The sequence below is a fragment of the Triturus cristatus genome, chromosome 7 (genome assembly GCF_964204655.1).
Source record: "Triturus cristatus chromosome 7, aTriCri1.1, whole genome shotgun sequence".
Classification (NCBI taxonomy): Eukaryota; Metazoa; Chordata; class Amphibia; order Caudata; family Salamandridae; genus Triturus; species Triturus cristatus.
The window spans coordinates 1248396620-1248409831 of NC_140590.1; the positions used below are offsets into that span (position 1 = coordinate 1248396620).

The following is a 13212-nucleotide window of genomic DNA, read 5'->3' on the forward strand; positions in this document are numbered from 1 at the left end:
TGGTGAGACTGAGTGCAAAGAAGGAGAAACGAGCGCACCGATTCGAGAGGATCCCCCTAGCACAGGAGCGAGGAGAACAGGAAGAACTGAGGCGCGGAGGGCAGTATAGGGCACGTTGGGGAATCACGCATTACCTTTAACAGAAGAGTACTGGCACTTCTCAGGACAAACGGGTACATTAAATAGACAGTACCAGCACCTCTGTATTTCCATTTAAAGTGCTGCCTGTACGGTGCTGTAATGTTAGAGCTCCATCTTTGAGGATGAGGATGATGATGGTAGCCTTTCTGTGAGAGGACTGCACTCAGTGGCGTCACATGGATGCCATAGGCCCTCGAGCAAGCAAGGAGAATGCCCCCTTTGATGGCTTTTGGTATAGTAAAATACAGCAATGTACAGGGTTCAGTAGGCCCTGGTGCCACTGCCCCTGCTGCATTATTGACAGCTACATCCATGACTGCACTCAGCTTCCTGCATGAGGGTGGAAGAATCCAGTAGTGGTCTGATGATCAAGTTCCATGTTCGAGGTGAGATGTTTGCGCTGTATGCGAGAGCGAGATGCTAAGTGTGTGAGGGTGAGACGATGGAACTCCCTTAATGCTTATTTTGGTGCGTGTGGTGACACGTGGTAGGCACTCAGTTTTGAGGACCGGGACTCATTTTTCATCATCTGAGTGACCAGCAGCAAGGGAGAGAAAGGCAGGTTGAAATGGGAGAAGAAAAGAGGAAGATAAAGATGAAAAACAGTGACAATGAGAGAAAGAAGGGCTGAACAATAACCTTTAAAAGTGAGATAGAGAGAAAGGAAGTGTCGCCGGTGGAAAAAAGAAGCATAACTTGGCATTCAACTGGCCCTTAAGGAAGCATTGGGCCCCTGAACATCTATCTATCTATCTATCTATCTATCTATCTATCTATCTATCTATCTATCTATCTATCTATCTATCTATCTATCTATCTATCTATCTATCTATCTATCTATCTATCTATCTATCTATCTATCTATCTATCTATCTATCTATCTATCTATCTATCTATCTATCTATCTATCTAATCTATCTGTTTTTTTAAACAAAGGAATCAAAGAGCTTTCTGTGTCAAGCTGAGGTGGTCAGCTCTGCAGTAGAAGGTACTGTGGTACTTGAACTCCAGGTGAGAGAGTGATATGATTGGTTATCGGAGCAACAGGGCAGCATCCAAGCAGTCTGTGGGGTGAGATGATCAGGGTTTCTCTGTATGGTTTTACTGCTTCAGTGTGTATGGGTGTAATCAATGCTTAATTTGTAAAAAATAAAAAAAACATAAATGCTCTGTGTGGGTGCATCGATTGAGGGCTCAGGGTGCAAGGATGAGTTGCTTTCACCACCTTTGTGAGGTTGAAGTGCTGGCTCCCTGTGAGGTGAAGGACTAGACTTCCTGTGTGAGGTGGGAGACTGGGGGTTCATACTCTTAGGTTCAATGCCCAGGATTCTTGTGGGAGGCATGAAGCTCAGGAGCCCCTGTGGGACGTTTGCGCTTTTGGTGTAAGGGATTTGGGCTCCCTGTGCAAGAGTGCAGAACTCTGCTCCATGTTTATGAATGCTGTTGCTTGGGTCACCTGTGTGATCAGATACACAGGTTTCATGTGTGTGGTTTAAATGCTCGGCTTCCCTGTGGCTGTTGGGGTGCTCTTGCTGCTTGTGTGGGGTAGGGGAAGGGAGGAGATGTATTGGTGTTTCATGACACGATATTCTCAGCACCCCTGTGTGAGCTCAGGTGACATCTCCTTGCATGAGTAAGGCATTTATGAGAGGTGAGACAACATAAATCCATGTGTATTTTGAAATACTGAGTCTCTTTGGGTGATGTGAGATGCCTTGATTTCCTTTGTAAGAAATATTTGATATTTATTTGCCAGTAATAAAATTTTTATTGTGTATAGTTAGTTAAAACCATTACAATAATCAATTTGACAAACATTCCTATTTACTTTTTCAATATAAAAAAAATCTAAAAATCCAAGAGAAATGTAAGCTATGTACTGGTTGGTGCTGGATACTAATCATTCTCAATTTCATAATTAGAGTTCATGTACAAAAGTGCAAAAATGCGTATCGCTGTAAATGTGTAATTGTCCAATGTCAATTTAGCACTAACGGCATTTAGGTGTGGAGAAAAGTGTGCAGCGTGCCTATTAATACCAGATAAAGGCTGTACTTCTAAGCTGAGCCCTTTATAACGACCACCAAGATAAAAGTTCCGCAAATTTTACTGATATGATGTGGCGGCCATATAATAACACACACTAAAATCAGTGTTATATGTTTGATTTTTGTAATAATGTGCTGATTTGTTGCAATAATTTAGTTGCCCTACGTGAAGTCTGGCTGTTTAATAATGCCATTATGGCTGGTCAGCATGACGTAACTTGAAGAGAACGGAAAGCATGGAATAGAAAATACCATCTCAAATTGTTCACAGCTGGTCAAAAACACAAAAGGTCTATGAGTGTCTCTTCCGCCTGTTCGCATAGTCTGCACTGGGTGGTCGACCATGTTTGTTTCCATGTTGGGACCAGGTCTTTTGAGCAAAAGGCTCCCATTCGAATCAAAAGTAAAAAATGCTGAACAGATGGAGTTGTGTGTTGGACAAGGTACCGCTGTGGTGTCCGGATCTCGTATAAAGATAAAACCATCCAGCCATGTTTTTTCATTGTTAGGGCAGCTTTATCCATTAGCCAGACGTTTTTTTGTTTTGCAGCATTGTTTGGTATTTTTCTGAATGCTGAAAAGCTATAGTTTGTTTCCCAAGCTTCGTGCAGATTTATTATAGTTAGCGCGTGTTCCAGTGCTGTTGGCTAGTCTTTCTTCCCTTTTGGCAGGTTCTTCAGTTCCGTCCAGCAATGCCTAAGCTAGGACTCTTCTAGGGCTGTGCTTAGTTTCCAGCACAATTTTATTATTGCTGCTTGCCTTACCTGGATTTGGTTTGATAACCCAAATTCCAGACACACTTATGCTTGAGATATAAATTGCGGAATCCGAAAGACTAGTTTAAAGAGGCTTGATTGATGTAGATTTTGCATCTTGGCCCTTAAGTAATTAGGAGCCGTAAGTAAGAGTTGGAAGGAACTTGGCAGCCATAACTTTTAATAAATGGGAGTTTGATGGACACTTTTGTTTCTGCTTTAGAGTATTTAGTGCGAAACGTAATTTGTTTGCCTGTGCTCTTCTTTTAATTAGATGTTTTTTGAGTGTGAATCTTAAATCAACCACTACTCTCAGGTATTTGTAGGAACCACTTTGCTCTATGCTGTTCCCTGCTGCGTACCACTTGTACGTATTCCTATTGGGCCCATTATTTGATGAGAAACAGATGACCTTGGTCTTGTTGTAATTTAGTGATAGACCGAGCTCCTCTGTGTATTCCAACAGCTTCATGATCAGGCGCTTTAAGCCTACTGGAGTCTGGATACAAAGGACAATATCATCTGCGTACTGCAAGCTTCTAACTTTGCGGTTAGCTAGCTTCGGTGGGTCGCTTTGAACTTCTGTAAGCCTTTTGTCTAGATCTGTGGTAAATATATTGAAAAGGCTGGGAGCTAGCACTCATCCTTGTTTTAAACCGATGTGCGTTGGTATCCTTGCTGTAGTTCTTGCACCGTTTCCTAGTTTCATCTGGAACCAAGTCGGAGAGTACAGGTTGACTATGGCCCGTAGTAGTCGTGGTGGGATGCCCCATTTTGCCATCTTTTGCCACAGGAGTTCTCTGGGTACCGCGTCAAACACTGCTTTCAGATCAACAAAACATGTGTACAGTTTGATGGACTTTCACTGTGCTTTTTCGACAAGGAGGTTCAGGGCTAGAAGGTTACACATTGTACTCGTGCCAGGTCTAAAACCTGTTTGGGAAATTGGAAGAATCTTGCTAGAGGGGACCCAATCTTCAAGTTTAATCAGAAGATTTGACGCATATATTTTGGCTTCTACAACAATAAGCACGATTAATCTCTAGTTCGAAGGGTCAGATCTGGTTTCAGTTTTAAATATCGGGTGGAGAATGCTGCCTCTCCATGATGCGGGTATGATGTTTGATTGGAAAGCGTAATTTAACAGTGGTGTGAAGCATTCCGCCCAGTAAGTTTTATCTTGTTTGAAGAGCTCGTTTAGCAGGCCGTTTGGGCCTGGTGCTCCACTAGATCTAAGTTTTTTTTAGGACAGTTTCAACTTGTTTGATTCGAATCCAATTAACCCTCGGACACTGTTTCTGCATAGGCGTTTTCCGATTGGTGCAAGGTGAGCTGGTGTTTGTCCATGGCTACATGTTTAATACCCTTGCAATCTATTTTAGCAGGGTTATTTGTCGAGACGAGCTTGGCTTGCTGATAGGTTTCCATAACTGCATGCTTGTTGTTTTGCCTTAAACAGGCTATCCAATCTGCCTCTAGGATATTTGCATTATGATGGCAGAAGGAGCCATTTGCTATATTGTTTATTTCTGCCCAGAACTTCTTCTTGTTATTTGATTTGCTTGTCTGCAGCAGCTTTAGCCAAGTTTTTGTTTGTTGTGATCTCTTTGCAGTCCATACTTCCTGTTTGTATTTCTGCCTTAACTGATGGATTTGGTGATTTGCACCTTCGCTCTGTATTGTAGCATTTCCGTGTAGTTTCCTTATTTCCCGATTTAGTGCCCTTTTTTATTTCCTGCGAATGAGCTGACAGACTCTGGGGTTGTTATCCTGGGTTTATTTTCGTTATGCTTATTATGTGCTGAAAATTTGGAGATGAGCATCATAATCATGTTTTCCCAGTTTGTCCATGGTTGGTTCATAGTTTGTGCTTTTGTGTTCGCTGCTAGATTTTTGATGTAATTCAATAATTTACTGGCATTTTTGCCATTCCATGCAAGCCTTTTTAGATTGTACGGGCTAGGGACTTCCAGCAAGTCATTACTTTCCGTCGCTCTTGCGGTGTGGATGCGCAAGTCAATTGCCCGGGGGCTTTGATCGCTCTCCAATCAATGAATAATCTGGTAACTGAAGATCATTTGTAGTAGCTCTATTTGCCAGTAAACATTTCTAACAGAAACACTATACACTATACTTAAAACCATGACAGCATATACAATCGTAAGCAGAAAAAGGGTTGCCTCGCTCGGTGGTTGTGTTGTGAATGAGACAGTTATATGTGTATAACAAACAAAGGGGAGGGACTGGGGCGCTTATAGGTCCAGCATACATGCCCCTGGGTATATATCTAACATCTAGTATCTGCATACCTTTCTTCTTAGATAGTTATATGTATAATCAATCAGTTGGAGACCCGTGCTATAATCCTGTGGTGTGGTTTGGGGCGGTTGTTATCACAGACAAAGTCTGGAGTCAGAACGCACCTGTTAACAAACAATTACGTCACTAGTCACTTGTGATAGTTTATTATTAGAGCTTGTTCCAATAAAGAGGTTTTATCAATTCAGAGAACCTCACCTTACACCGGGGCTTAAGAATTGAGAGGTTGTTTGTAGGACCGGGGGTCACCAGTCCCTCTGAGGGTAACGTGACTCGAGCAGGTAGGCACCCAAAGGCTTACATGTAAAGTGACCATACAGCACACACACCCACTGAGACAAGGAACGCACGCAATAATTGACACCACGCCAGTAGGTTGATTAAAACCAAATAGCTTTATCTAGGTCCCCACTCTAACTATAGGACAAAAAAGGCGGGCTGGTGTTGCAACAATGTTGTAGGGTCCCAGCCAGCTCCTGGCAGCTAGGGTGCTACTAGAAAGGCCACTCCGCAGTAGTAGGGGCCTGTGGCAGCCATCTTGGGGGAAGAGAGCACCTGCACCTTAACATTGATTATTTGCATCTAACATGCATTCACATAACATGTGGTTTCCCATAAAAAAACGAAAAACATTCAGGGAAAAGGGCCAAGTCCAACACAACCCCCTTCCAGCCAAAAGCCAGGGTAGACCGATCAATGCCTTGATGGGCTTCCCTGCTTGGGGCGACAAAAGGTGGACGCAGGCCCGCAACTGCAGGAGCACCCGCAGGTTCTCCTCCACTCTGTAACACGATGGTTCCCTCTCAAACCTCCCTGGACCAACAAAACCACCCCACTGGGGCTCCCCAGCTGGTTGTGGCCAGGACCGGCCCATAGGCCATCCAGATGACCCTCACCCTTGTGGTCTCACAGAGTGGGGGGCAGTAGCCCCAGGCCCGCAGCACCCGTTGACCACTCTCCTCCTCCTCCTTGCAGTCCCAAACTGCCACTGGTCCTCCCACCTGGGGTCTGCACCCTCAGGCTGACCAGCCATCAGGGGCGAGGCTCTCCTCCCCCTACCTCTCCTTCTGGGGTTCCTCACCCTCCTCCCATGCGAGGCACCCTCAGACCACCACTCTCTCCCCAGTCCAGGGCCTTGACCCTGCAACTGGTTCCCCAACCTAGGGTCTAAACCCTTAGGCTGCACCGGTGCCAGGGGCAAGTCTTCCCTCCCCCTGCACCCCGTCCCAGAGTTCCGCACCCTCCCAACGGGAGTAGTACCCCTGGAAGATACTTCTGGGGGGACCCTGCTAATAGATGTCCCGCCCGCCAGGTCAGGCAGTACCTGTCCCTGGCCTCCCAACCCAGGATCTAAGCCCTGCGACTTGGCCGACCCCAGAACCTCAGGAGCTCTGATGACAGTCGCCCTGGGTTCTCCTGACACTAGGGGATCCCCTCCACTGGGTGGTACATCAGGACAGCCTAGGCTCCCAACCTGGGGCTCCCTTATGGAACTCTCCAGGCCCTGAGATTGCGGTTGGGGCACCTCGGGACACCTCCCCGTCTCACTCCTTCCTTTAGATAGGACGTGAGGCCCTACAACCCTCTCCCTTCCCTGGGACCTAGCTGGGCTATTCGCCACCTCGCTGGGTTGGAAGATCCCTGCACCACCCCCTTCAGGGTCACCCCCCAATGCCTCCTCAGACACCCTGGCGATATCATCCTTGGGTAGATAAACTTTTGGCTCCTGTTGAGCCTTTGGTACGCTGCCACCATTATCTTTACTGGACGCATTCAACTGTAGAGCTCGCAACTCCAATTCTTTAAGCTGAAGCTCGTGCGCCAGCTTCTTCTCTTCCATCGCTAATCTTTTATTTTCCCTTTCTTGTCCTAGTTTGGCCAGCTCCCACTTCAACTGCCTTTCCTCCCTCCTGTCCACATATTCTTCTGGAGACACCCTCCTCCTAGACCCTGCACTACTGCTTGCCCCGGAACGTCTCCCTGGTGGCAAGTTTTCAGACACATCAATGTTGAGCAGGTCTAGCTCCTCCGGCGCGCTCTCCTCCTGAGGTGCACCCGGCCCCTCCTGTCCCCCATCCCCTCTACCCTCTGGGTGGGCCTCTACCCATGCCCTCAAGGCTGCACGGAGTTCCGGTCCTTTGACTCTCCGTACCCCCGGCACCCCCATCCCCTGCCCGAATTCTCTCAGCTGCCTTACTGTATACCCCTCAAGGTCGGCTAACTGGAACTCCATTGTGACAGGTGGAGACCCAGACATCAAGGCAGAAAAAAAATACTAGGATGTGAGTAACAGCGTTAGGCTTACCAGGACTCTACACACTCAGTCTAGACAGTGGGGGTCAATTAATGCAGTAATAAAAGATGCAGAGCTAAAATACACCATAGGCGTCTAATTGCGGCGCCCTCCGTCTCACTGGAGGGTGCTGTATAGTCACAGGCCCTTATCCCACCGCTCGCCAACAATGTAGGACCGGGGGTCACCAGGCCCTCTGAGGGTAACGTGACTCGAGCAGGTAGGCACCCAAAGGCTTACGTGTAAAGTGACCATACAGCACACACACCCACTGAGACAAGAAACGCACGCAATAATTGACACCACGCCAGTAGGTTGATTAAAACCAAATAGCTTTATCTAGGTCAACCTTGGAATCAAAAGCATTTCATTAAGAGTACATTGGCATTTCATTAAGACATCAAAACCTGGCATTCAATCAAAGCGCGACACCTGGTGATCCTGGGGAGCATCAAACACAGCAGAGCATTTCAACATAGCGCTGCACATAGCAAATTATTAGCGCTTCAAAAAGAGCATTTCAACATAGCGCTGCACATAGCAAATTATTAGCGCTTCAAATAGAGCATTTCAACATAGCGCTGCACCTAGCAAAACAATAGCGCTTCAGAACTGGGCATTACAATGTAGCCTGAAACATGGCATTACCATGGCCCATTAAACATTGCAGGTTATGGCAGCACTAGCCTGGTAAATCACTGAAGCGCTAGCCAACTTAACACTGAGGCGCTAAACAGACGAGATCACCACAGTGCTAATCATTCTATGTTTGGAGCGCTAGACATCACAGTCACTGAGGCACCCACCGGGTAATCTCATTAGAGCTTTCAGCATGACAGCGCTCCACTTGCATGGGATTCAAGCGCTTCACCTGGTAGGAAGTCACAGCGCTACTCCTTCTACTAGGTAATCCCTTACCCCGTCATAGGGCGGGGGTTGAGGCTCCTCTGCCCGGGATGATAGGGGGCCAAAGACGTGACGGTGGGTCCCCCCTGGGGGAGGGGCGTGCTTCGGGCTCCACATGGGCCTCCCGCCCTCTTCCCCGGGTGGTTACCTTGGTCTACGATCCCTTGCGGGTCCCGGTGAAGGGCTCCTTCTGCTCGGGGCAGGGGAAGCGGGCACTCCTGGAATCCTCCCGGCGATGTCCGGGTCGAGGGGGATGGCGCGGGGCTCCCGGACGGGCCAGACGTGGCCGGGGAGCTCCGCGGGGACTTCCTGCAGGCTTCAGAGGCCCGCGCCCGCAGCCGCCAATGACAGCGCGGTCTGCGGGGGCGCGGCCCAACGAACGAATAGCACAGCGGCGGGGGCGGCGTTTAGCAGTCCGCCCCCGTCAGGTGACCGGAGTCCTTGGCTTCGGCTTCCAGGCCTAGCGAGGCCTTCTTTACCCTACGGCGGCACTCTTCTCGTTACGGGCGGCACTGCACGGACATCTGGGGTAGCGGCGGGGCCCCGGTCTTCCCCGCGGGCCCCTTGGAGGTCAGGGGTTAATCTACACGGCCAGGGCCGCAGCGGTGTGCTCTTCGTTTTGGTAACCCCGACGGGGGGGGCTAAAATTAAGGGGTGGCGTGTAGCTGGGGGAAAAGCGATTCGTCCAGCGCCCAGCGCCCCCTTTCTCTCACAGGGATGCCCCAGCTCAGGGCAGGACGGTGGAGAGGCGGCAGGCCACACGCCTGTGGCAGAACAAGCTAGGAAGGGGGGCCCCAGTTACGGCAGGGAGCGCATTAGTGACACAGCGCAGGTACCTGGTCGATCCCCCCGCAGTTCTGTGGTAAGTTCTTTGGTAAGTTCAGTGGTAAATTCTTTGGTAAGTTTCTTCGTCCTTTTGGCGCTTGTTGTATCTGGCGCCCTTAGTAGGTATGTTCCTTGGGGGGGGGGGGGTAGTAGGTTGAGTTGGTGACTAGATAGTTCCTAGTCAGGCTTGGTAGGTTGCCCCTGGGTTCCCTCCCGCTGGGCCAGATCAGTGGGCTAGTTCAGGATCCCTCACTCTACTTAAAAGGCAGCACCTAAGCCCTGTCACTTTCAGTGGCATAGGTCCCTGATTAGGCCCTACCGCCTAAAACTCCTGCGTAGGTTCCCCCAGGTCTGCGTCGCCCCAACTGACTAAAAAATGTTCCCTCCTTCCCTTAAGTAGCCCTAGGTCAGGTGACCACTCTCTAAGGCGGCAAAAGTAAAACCCCACCTTTCTTCAGGAAGGTTCCAGCAAGTTCCAGGAGCTTCCCCACTCTAACTATAGGACAAAAAAGGCGGGCTGGTGTCGCAACAATGTTGTAGGGTCCCAGCCAGCTCTGGCAGCTAGGGTGCTACTAGAAAGACCACTCCGCAGTAGCAGGGGCCTGTGGCAGCCATCTTGGGGGAAGAGAGCTCCTGCACCTTAACATTGATTATTTGCATCTAACATGCATTCACATAACATGTGGTTTCCCATAAAAAAATGAAAAAAATTCAGGGAAAAGGGCCAAGTCCAACATTGTTGATTCAAACTTACTCAGGATCATCTGGGCGTTCATCAGGGATTTTAGAGTTGAGGAAATAAAGATCTTTGTAAATCTTAAACATATTGGTCACTGGTGGCAGATGCACGTCGAGATACCTTGCTGACGGGGAGAGTCTGAGTTTGTCAAGATGGAAATATATCATGGAGTGTTAAATTAAGGTCAACAACATTGATTTACAAAACATTGCATCTGCTACAACACCACGATAAGTATATATGTACTATTAAGTCCACAGCTACTTATCTTGAAGCCGTAGTGGTAGTTGCTATGATATTTTTGTCATTCGGTGTATTGCATGAGACATATGGACCCCCAAGCTCCCAGCGTCATGGAGGTCAGAGTAGTTAGTGTGGAGGATGATGGTAAACAGATTACCTCAGCATTTTCAGTGTTAAATATCATGGGGGTGGAGGGCCATCCAGTGTCTGCTGGCCTCGAACTAGACGGACATTGGGAGGTGAAAGAATTGGAGGAAGAAGACCTTTGTTGTCTGAGATAAAGTGACATCCAATAGGCATCGGCGGCTCCTCCCATGCAGCAGAGAAACGTCACCGTCCTACTGAAAAAGCAGGAAAAATAAAATGATAATAAAACCAATTTATTATCATTTTATTTTTCTTTCCCCACTAGAGCCCACTAAGTTTGGACAGGGCTGGGCCATGATGACAGCAGGGGAGGAGTAGTGCAACACTGTAAGTGCGCATTATGGTTTGGCTGGCTGTCTTAGGTTTCTCCAAACTAGCTGTGTTGCACAGCCGGGCACGAGAAACAGCACAGCCTGCCAGGCACTGACTGAGCGGCAAACCGCTCAGACCTACTGTTAGAAATTGCCTTTTTTTGCAGGGTTATCCCCAGTTACTAGTGGGCTTGCAGCACTGATTGTGCCACCCACATGAGTAGCCCTAAAAGAAGTCTCAGGCCTGCCACCGCAGTGCCTGTGCACAGTTTGATAACTGACATGTTGACCTGGCCAGTGCACCCACTTGAAAAACAATTTAGGGCGACATACGCCCCAACCAAAGGCACAGTCCTCAATTTATGTTTCTCAATTTCTAATGCCATTGATGTGCCCATTAGAAATTTGGAAAATTTGCATGACACTGCGCTTGTGGATCAAACGGGAGTTAAGAGAGAAAAATGAGCAAGCAAATGATTACATGTCTTAAAAAATGATCAATTGGTCTAAACATAAATTGAGGATTCAAGGACTTCGTCGCTGTGCCTTTGGTTGGGGCGTATGTCGCCCTAAATTGTTTTTCATGTTATTTCAAGTGCCAATGGGCAAGGCACTTTTTCCCAAGGAGCACGCTACATTGCAACATGAGGATTACTAAAGGATTACTGTTTGAATAGGTGTGCATTCCCTTTTTTGAACAGTGCACCCACTTGCCAGGCCTTACCCTTCCCTTTTCTTACACATTGGACACCCCTATAGTAGGCCCAAGGTACCCCCCTGTGCAGGGTGCAGTGTATGTGAAAGGTAGGACATGTACTAGTGTGGGTAACATGTCCTGATAGTGAAATACTGCCAATTTCGTTTTTCACTATTGAAAGACTATCTTGCCCATAGGACAGAATGTGGAATGCTGTATAACATGTTTACCTGCATACCTTCCCATAGAAGCAGGATAGAAAATTGGAGTCTGGTATCCCTGAACTCAGAATTTAATAACACATCTTTTAGTAAGGATGGTTTTTAAATTCTGTGTTTGAAAATAGCCCTTTTAGAAAGTGGCTATTTTCTTGTTCAACCTGTCTGTGTGCCTCTGCCCGTTTGTGAATTGACTGTCTGGTTTGAGAGTGACAGGGGGTGGGGTGGATCCAGGAGTCTGGGTGAGTCAGCACTAGGCTGAATAGACCTATCTGCATTTGAAGTGGTGAAAGGAGTAGCACCTGGGCCTGAATAGGGCTGTGCCTGCCTTCCACAATGCTGGCTCCACCTCCAGCGGTGTGTCTGATGGCCCTGGCCCACACTCACAAAGGAAGAAGATGTGCACTGGTAGAGTACCCCCAGCACTGGTTTAAACTAGGTCCAGGACCCCTCACACATAGAAAACAAAGACTTTTGGGGTATAAATACTAGAGCTGAAACCCCTGAAAGTTAGACTACTTTGGAATTAAGGAGGAACCTTTGCTGAGGAGAAAATCTGAAGAGCTGAAGGAGAAGTACTGCCCTAGTGTGTCTGGGGTTGGCCTCAGTTGCTATTTCTGCCAAAGGAAGGAGAAGGACTTTGCTGTATGCTGTGTCCCCCCTGCTTGAAGAAAGTACTTTGCTGTGTGCGGTGTCCTGAAAAGAAAGTCTCCAAGGGCCTGAGAGGAGTTGGCCTCCTGTTGTGGAAACACAGGGATATAAAAGTTTCCAAGACTACTTCCTGGTCAAGAGGAATCCCTGCCAACGAAGATCAGCTGAAGAGAATGAGGAGAAGTACTGCCCAAGTGTGGTTAGGGCTGGCCTGCAGTTTGTTGTTTCTACTGAGGAGAGGACCAAGGGACTTTGCTGTGTGCTGTGTCCCCCTGCTTGAAGAAGGACTTTGCCGAGTGCTGTGTCCAGCTGAAGAGAAGTCTCCAAGGGCCTGAGAAGAGCTGACCTCCTGTTTCTGAAGTCCCAGGCACAAAAGGACTTCATACCCAACTCCTTGAACTCCCTTGTTGGGAGTTCCAGTCAGCCAGGAGGGCCTGTAACTGTGTGTGAGGCCTTTTTTCTGTTGGGAGCTGGAAGCGCGACGCAACGAGAGAGAAGCGCAATGCCACCCCAGCAGGCGCTGTCGCATCATCGAGGAAGCGTGTCACCGCTTCCGCTGTTCGCCGTTGCATCACCGAAGAAGCATGCCGCTTCCACAGTAGGTGCCGTCGCATCACCGGAGAAGCGTGTCTCAGGGCCGTCGCATTGCTGAGCAAGCGCACCGTCGCTGACTGAAGAGGGCTGTTAGTCTTAAACTGGTCCCAGGATGCTTGTTTCCAGTCCAGGGAAGACATGGCTTGGCAGTTCGGGCTGCACTGTTCCCATGAGGCACTGGGTCAATACTGATTTGCATATAGTTGTGTCTGAACTGGGGTGGCAAAGTGAGCTAAAGAATGATGATGGATTCAACCCAGATCTGTGACTGAGGGTCAGTGTTTGAAAAGTTTCAGCACTCCGTCCATCATCTCCTTGTGTTTGC

General features: G+C 48.2%; 1 protein-coding gene across 1 annotated transcript in view; it reads left to right on the forward strand.

The window, feature by feature from the left end:
• LOC146811721 (perforin-1-like) overlaps positions 1-13212 on the forward strand; it is an 84039-nt gene that overhangs the window by 792 nt on the left and 70035 nt on the right. The window lies entirely within an intron of this gene.